The sequence below is a fragment of the Cnephaeus nilssonii genome (genome assembly GCF_951640355.1).
Source record: "Cnephaeus nilssonii genome assembly, chromosome: 11".
Lineage (NCBI taxonomy): Eukaryota > Metazoa > Chordata > Mammalia > Chiroptera > Vespertilionidae > Cnephaeus > Cnephaeus nilssonii.
The window spans coordinates 39,358,079-39,365,969 of record NC_137082.1 but is presented as its reverse complement, the minus strand read 5'-3'; the positions used below and the strand labels follow the sequence as shown (position 1 = coordinate 39,365,969).

The window sequence follows — 7,891 nt, the reverse complement described above, 5'->3', positions numbered from 1 at the left end:
GACTTTCTTTGTGCCGTTGAAGCAACGTTTTACTGATGACTTTTCAATTTTCCATTTGTCTTTCGTTCAGTTGATGTGGCACCCATTTTCCTTCCTTTAAAATCTTTCCCATTGCTTGTAAACGATTGGAAATTGTTTGCTGAGCAACGTTTAATCTTTTTGCAAGTTGTTTTTGAGTTTGACATGCCTCTTCATCCTTGTAATTGTTGGTCTTCAAATTTTTTCAGTTGACCTGGACGTTCTTTGTCTTTCACATCAAAATCATCACTTCTAAAGTATTTAAACCAGCGTTCACAAGTACCTTGAGATGGAGCATGTTCACCATAAGCTCCCCAAAGTATAAGATAACTTTCAGCAGCACTTTTCTTCAAAATAAAGTAATGAATTAAAACTTCCCACAAATGCTCTTTTTTGGCATGAAATTCGATATTTTTAAGCGTAAAAATATCTATGATGTTAACACCTTCAGAAAATTTGACATATGAAGTTTTGAAGCTTGTTGTCAATACAACAAAATAGCATACATATCAAATCGCACATATATCAACATATGTGTAACTCCTTCTATTGAAAAAAAATCCACATTATTAACTGGTACACCTAGTAATCAAAGTCTCAGTCCAAGAAGCCCTGTTGAGGCTTTGTTTCCCCTAGTTTTAAAATCATAAGTGCCAAAGAGATAACACTTCTCTAAGATAGCTTCAATCCTATAGCTTCAATTTTCAAGAAAAGGAGATCCATATAAGTAACACAAGCAAAGGAGAAGAAAAATCACTGAAAGGTAATTGGCCGAAAGTCTTAAGTTCCTGAGTAAAAAATAAACAGGGTACTGTACTTGAAACCATCGTTTATATATTTTTTTCACACATCAGTGGCATATTTATCCCAGATTTGACACTCTTTTAGTTGTAAAGATGCCAAAGAGTTTGGTAATTCTACAGTTAAAAGTCAAAAATAAATTATTTATCAATCACATTGCTTTATGAGGCAGAAAAACAATATGTACTGATTTTCTGTGTATCAGTCCTATGTTCACAGCCTAGGAAGGTTCAGATCAATTTCAGCTGGGAGACGTGTGAGATCTGGACCTTGGTTGCTTTAATGGCATCTAGGGCTTTCTAAAGCTAGGATCACTGTTGTGGTCTGGAATTAGGTTTGAGGTCCTGAGACTTGGGTTAAATTTAACCTAGATCATCAACCAGATGAATTTTCGGCTACAATTTCAACTGTAAACAATCTGACAGGGTGATTGGCAGCCTCTCATTATAGAGGCGTACTGATTAATTAACACAGAGCTTAATTAATTTTGTAAGGCAAAGAACAGTATTTCTTTGCAGTGAAAATCAATATTGGAATACTTGGAACTCATTCTTGGGGTTAATTTCACTCAGGTATTTAGCTCACTTTAAATTCACAGTTCTTAATAAATGTTATCTTCTTCCAACTATTAAGGTAATTGGGAATATTTATGACACTCTACCTGAAGTTATTTTTGGAAGACTGTGAAGTGTAAATAAGTATATTCTTTTATTCTTGCTTAGGTTTCAAAAGCATATTTCTATTATTGTATTTGTCAGGATGTTACACTACACTGTTAAAGGCAAAGATGTATGTAGAAACTGTAGGAACATCTACCCCCACCCCTGGGTTTTGGTAGGAATTATCTCAATGCTGTGCTCAATGGACATTTAAATCATTTTGCCATTGTCAATGCCTAGAGAATTATTTCCTTAAATATTGGAGTGAGTCTTTGGGGCTCTTCAGAAAAGAGTTTCTTCCTTTGGCATATGACTTAGCAGAGTTCTCTATTCTGAAAATAAACCATGAATGGGAGAGTTTCTGCAGCCTGCAAGGTAATTTTCTGGGAAGGCCTGAAGAAAGTCCAGAGTTTGAAAACTGGAAGGGCTGGGATTCTCCCTCCTCCTGGGAAAGAGACATGATACCTGCCAAGAAGCTCAAGATGAAGACTGAGCCACAAGGCATCACTTGGACCATCTAAAGTCTGAGCTCAGGGGGACAAATGAAGATGCTCGCTTCCCTGAGGAAGACAGTGATGAATGTGGCTTTGGCCAGCTGTGCAGCACAGAGACACACAGAGAGAGGGGACAGAGTGGGAGGTGGCCTTGTGAGAAAAGGTGCTCTAGGAATGTCCCGTAGAGGACAAGAACTTACTGTAAGCCCAGAAGCCCAGGAGGACTCAGGAGCACCTTCTTCTTTTCCTCTGCTAAACCAGGAGCTAGAGCACAGCTCCAGGGGCCCTAGAGGGGCACAGCAGAGAGAGCAGAAAGGAAAGGACTGTGCCCTGAGAGGCCCAGGGAGGACTGTGAGAAGCAATGGTTAGGAAACTGGTGTAGGACTAACTGATCTTCCTGTTGCACCTGTAACATCTGTGAGAGATGTATTTTCCTGTAGCTTGCAGAACAATTCTAAGGTGATTTAGTAATTACTTGGTTAAGCCAACTTTTAAAGTAAATTTCATTCCTTAAAGAATCTCTTTAGGGCCATAGAGAGGGGAGCAGTAACCCCTTAGTGCTCAAGTGTGAGGGTGTCAGTGAACCCAAAGTCCAGGGAGAACCAGTGATGTGGGACAGGAGGAGCTGAGGTACCAGAGGGAGAATTTCAGGGTCAGCTGTGGACTCCTGAGGCCCCATGACTACTTTGTTACTGAAGCAGCTGAAATGTGACTCCCCAGGTGTCTGTGACCACTTGATACCACACACACACAGGTCAAGTGCACACAAAGGGGACTTTCCTTGGCCAGTAAAGATAAGCTGTGACTTTGGCCACTCTCTGTTTTCAGGAACAAGATGCTAATTGATTTCTTTACAGATTTTAAACAGATTCGAACTGTTCGAACTGTCCTAAATATCTTTCTTTTTGATTTGTAATCAATATTTCACCATTCATTATCATGAAACATACATATGTAAGTTTTAAATGGTTCCATCTGAGTCATATTAATTAGTTAAATAGGCTTCTGATTGAATCCTATCTTTATGGCATTATGAAATTTACAAAAATATCTGAGACTTCAAAGCTACATATATCCAGTTTTTCTCCCAATTCATTAGCTGTTTTTTTCTTAATCTCTGCTACATCCTCCTCTTTTTGTCATCCCGGTATTTTATCTTCATACTCATCCCCTTAATTATTTCATCCAGTTCTATAATTTTCCAATGCCTTTAATAATTCACATATTTATTTTTATACAATTATACCCAGTATTGAACTCCAGACTCCCATATAAAACTACCTCAATGTTAAATCTCTCTATTGGATATTTAATAGGTATTTTAGTCATAAAAGTTTGAAATGAAATGCTGCATTTTCCTCTAAATCTTTCTTTTTATTTTATTAATCCATAAAGTAAGGGTTGGAACTGTAATGCTGTGAACAGGTTCAAGAAACAGATAATTAAAGAAAGTTCTGCTTGTTTGGTTTGGGAATATATTAGGTTTTCCCCTATTCCAGCAGAAGGAAAACAAAAAAGAACACAACAAAATGAGCTGCTGGAGTATATTGACATTATCCTTTCCAACTGCAGGTAGAACAAGGATAAAGGAAGAGAAGAGGAACAAAAGGAAGCTAAGACAACCCATCTCCACATTTAGGCTCTACCTATAACCAAAAACTTTGTCTAACACGACCTTCCCACGGCCTTGCTCTGGCTTCACATCCCTCCTCCAAACATAGAAATACCTGGATGAAGTATTTAGAATAGGCATCACAACTCCCATACCTTCCTCCACTCTTGTCTATGCCTCTTTCATGAGGGGGAAGGGATCACAACACAGAGGAAAGTTATATTATTATTCTAGCTACTGCTAAGTCAGAGGGGGTGAAGCTTATAGCAGAAAGAAGGGTTATGAAAAACAGAACACATCAAGTCCAAAGGAATATACCAAACTGTGTGGCCTCCAGCTGGTTTAGGTTGGTTCATCTACTAGTCTACCAGATGGTTATGGTAGGCAGCTTTTCTGATTGGTTGGTGCCACTGCTCAAACCAGCAGGCACGTATTTTGAATATTACCCTTGGTTATGTCATGGTTTCTGTATCTATTATGTGAAAGTAGCCTTACAAAAGGTGCACCTGTTCAGACAGACTTGTATACACAAGTAGACACTCATATATTGTTCATAAATATTTGCTAAGTGTTCTACTGATGAACTCATAACAACAACCAGAGTTTCTTTCCCTACAATGTAGGTTGCTAATAACTCCACATTCTTGTTAATCCTGAGAGGTTCCCAGCTTCCCTCCATACAAGATTTACTAAAGTCACCTAAGTAGTAGTACATTTGCAGAACTATGAAACAGTACTTCATATTATGCTTTCAGGTCAAGTTCTCCATCTCCCCCAGAAAAGTGCCCAGAAATCTCACCCTCCCCTCTTTGCTTGTCAATTTCCTCTGGGGCTTACATACAAATTTTTTCTCTTAACTATTATTACTTTTAGCAACTTTCTCAAAAAATACTTGAAATATAGAAAATCGCTTAGCTCTGTGGTACTGGGCCATCTATCCTGTGTTTACCTGGACTATAGGGGTACATATCCCTCTCCATGAAGTGTTAAGCCCAGGAAGAGGGATGACAGGATCTCAGAAAGCAGGACTGAGCCAGATCCCAGCTCAGAGGAGGAAATGTGGTGTTTATGGGACCAACTTGCAAATGCAAACATGAGCAAACCAAAGCAACGGAACAAAGGATCCTCAGCCGCTGGATTTCTCCCATGTTTAAAGTTGTTATAAACATCCATGGCTAAGTTTGGAACAGGTTTGTCTATAAACATGCATTTATCTATTTAATAGAACCACAAGGGTAACTTAACCAAAACTTACCTAAGAAACATCAATTTTCACCTCTCCAATTGGGGCCCAATCCTCAAGCTCATCACACACACACACACACACACACACACACACACACACACACACACCATTTCTTTTCCTCTTACTGGGTTGGGACTCAGTAATCAAAGGACTCCCAATAAGATTCTGAAAAGCCCTCGGATATTGGGGGAGGCGGGCTGCAGTTTTCCAACTCTGTCCAATGTGAGATGAGTGCATCAAATAATTAGTTAATTATCTCCCCTCCCCAGACCCAATACTTTATGCACTTTCAAAGGAACTCAGGAACCAACCCAAAAGAGTTCCCAATGGTCAAAGCTAGGACAATTTGAGCAACAAAATAAATAATGTAGTATCAATTACAGCTCAAAGTATAGAATATACATGAGTCCATACTGGCATAAGTAAATGGTTGAATAGATGAGTAAGTGGGAGAGAAGGAACATATCTTCCTTGTAGAGTAATTGCAGGTAATATGTGTAGATACCCCCACCCATCCAGCAGGTGGAGTTTTATTCACCCCTCTCCCTCCCCCCCCCCCCCCCCCCCAACCTCCTCTCTTGGGTGTGGGCTGGATTTAGTGACCTTCATCCAAAGAAGAGTATGACAGAGAAAAAGAGTCACTGCCTTGGAAAAACCTGGCAGGCACTGCTTTAACCAAGTGACTCAGGTTGCCATTCCCAGTACTGGGTGGTATTGTTATCTTGTGCCCCCACAGATGCTATGGTGAGAAAGGCACTTTACCTCCGTGGTCTTCCTTCACCAAATTCATCACCACGGTCTAGTCAGGAGGCAAACACCAGACAAAACCAAACAGAGAAATCTTAGCAGAATAGCTTAGCAGAATTCTTCGAAACTGTCAAAGACCAACAAACGAACAGAAACAAGAGAGGCTAAGAAACTGTCACAGACTAGAGGAGATTAGGAGACATGACATTAAATGCAGTGTGGAATCCTGGGGAGGGGGTGAAGAGGAGGGGGATCCACAGAAAGATGTTAGGGGAAGCTAGTGAAATGAGAATTAAGTCAACTTTAGTTACTTGTATGGACAATGCTGATTTCTTAGTTTTGACAAAGCCTCCAGGTAATGAAAGACATGAACATTAGGGGACACCGGCTGAGGGGTTTAGGGCACTCTGTGCTGTCTCTGCAACTTTTAAGTGAATCTAGAATTACTCCAAAATAAAAAGTTTAATTATCAACAACAAAAACAAAAGTTGATGAACTTAGAGTGCAAACTGAACCTTCTTTATAAACTATCCCCCTTATATCTCTCCTGAGAGGGGTGCGGAGTTCGGGAGCGCTGGGGTGCAGGCAGTGCGCCCCGGGGTGCGTGGAGCAGGGAGGGTGCGTCTGGGCGCTGGGCGCGGCGGGAGCCCAGGCTCCTCCCCGGAGCCACCGGGACGCCGGACTTTGCCCCGGGCGCGCCCTTCCGGGCGGAGCTGATCTGTCCCCCAGGAGCTCCCAAGGCCCCCCCAAGGCCACCCAGCGGGAGATCCCAGGGGAGGAGCGGCTCCGAAACCCGCGCGCCCTCAGCGCCCTCCAAGGTAGGCGATCTGCGGCCCCCAGCGCGCGCCAGGTCACCCGCAGGCGGGCGGGCATCCAGGTGCCCTTGAAGCCGGTTCCACCAGCGCAGCTCAGTTAACCAGGGACATGTCCCTGTTAAGGGGCCCTTGTGAGGAGAATATACCTCCAGGTAAAGCGGTCTTCTGTGCCCGGATTCCCTAGGCCAGAAGTGTCTGCTCCTCCGAGAAGAGAAAGGAGCTTCCCCAGACCTCCTATCCCCCAAGCTCCCCTCTCCCTCCCCTGAGCAAAGATAAGTCCTCCTTAGCCGGTGAACACCAGATTATTTCGGTTGCCAGAGGACCCCGCGGTTTCTGTTGTCAGGGCCAGGGAGAAAGCCCTCTGGAAAACTTACTGTCACCTGTGAATCCCCAGGTCGGGGCTCTGGCAGGTCACTGCTCCCGCAATTAAGAGCCCAGACAAATGAATGAATGAAGGTGGTTATCTTGCCCTTCATTCATTCCTGCTGGACTCTGTAGCTGCAGGTGTGCTGTGGTGGGATGGTAGAGCTGGAAGTTCCACAGCCCTGCAGTTGTGCAAAGGCGCAGTGTTACCTTCCAGAAAGGCTAGTACAGGACCGCGCAAGGCTGCTTTTTAGATGAGATGATGATATATGGCTGTGGTTTTCAACCCTCTTCATAATGAAAAGAGAAAAATACACACAAACTCTCTCTCTCTCTCTCTCACACACACACACAAAACACACACACACACACACACACACACACACACACACACAGGGGTGGGCAAAAGTAGATCTACTGTGCCATCGTGACATTCTTTTGAGTAAATAAAACTATTGTCATAACCTGCATGTCTTTTTCCATAGGAACAACTATTAACCCACTTTTGCCCATATAGAGTATATTTGCCTGTAAATATACTATATAGATTGGAAGAAGCAATTAGCCCCGGATATAGCTGAAACTGTGCCAGTTCACCATTACACTATATTGTTTTATTTGAGGAATCCAAACCTTCTTTATTTCTTGGTATATATAGATGAGGTGAAGCAGAGAAATGCAGAGGGGAATTACTGTATTCTGCATTTGCAAGAGGGGGAAAAAGATAGTCTGTCCTTTTGATTTTACCCAACGCTATTAAATATTCAGCTCTGCAGAAGTCTGGTTTTCCAGAAATTTGATCTGAGCTGGAGTCTCAGGTACCCGGACAGACACAATTGGTGCTGTTGTTTCCTGTTGCTGGGCCGCCCCCTCCCCCTGCCCTCACACTCCTGGACAGTGAAGGTCACTGACACAGAGGAATGCCTGCCTGGGCAGGGAATGCCCTCCCAGGGGCCCCTGGATTTACAGAAAGAATGAAAACAGTTTACACTTCCTGGGACCCAGGCAAACTTCCTAAGAAGGAGCCTATCTTTGTGATTTGCTAAATGACTTCAACCTGTTCTAACTACAAAGAGGCTTTTGAAATAAACAGTCACTATTTCAGTTGTATTATTTATTCGCCTTGATGGTCCATG

At 42.5% G+C, this 7,891-nt stretch overlaps 1 protein-coding gene across 4 annotated transcripts in view; it reads left to right on the top strand.

Annotated features, from left to right (window-relative positions):
- Window positions 1–6,273: 6,273 nt before the first annotated feature.
- The window catches only part of CCDC68 (coiled-coil domain containing 68), a 41,635-nt gene continuing 40,017 nt past the window's right edge, over window positions 6,274–7,891 (top strand). For 2 of the 4 annotated variants that reach the window (XM_079784185.1, XM_079784183.1), the window contains exon 1: window positions 6,274–6,395. The gene's annotated coding sequence lies outside the window, so the exon portion shown is untranslated. Of the gene's footprint in view, window positions 6,396–6,532; window positions 6,545–7,891 lie in introns of those variants that run through there. The other 2 variants (XM_079784184.1, XM_079784186.1) reach the window with 2 other exon arrangements.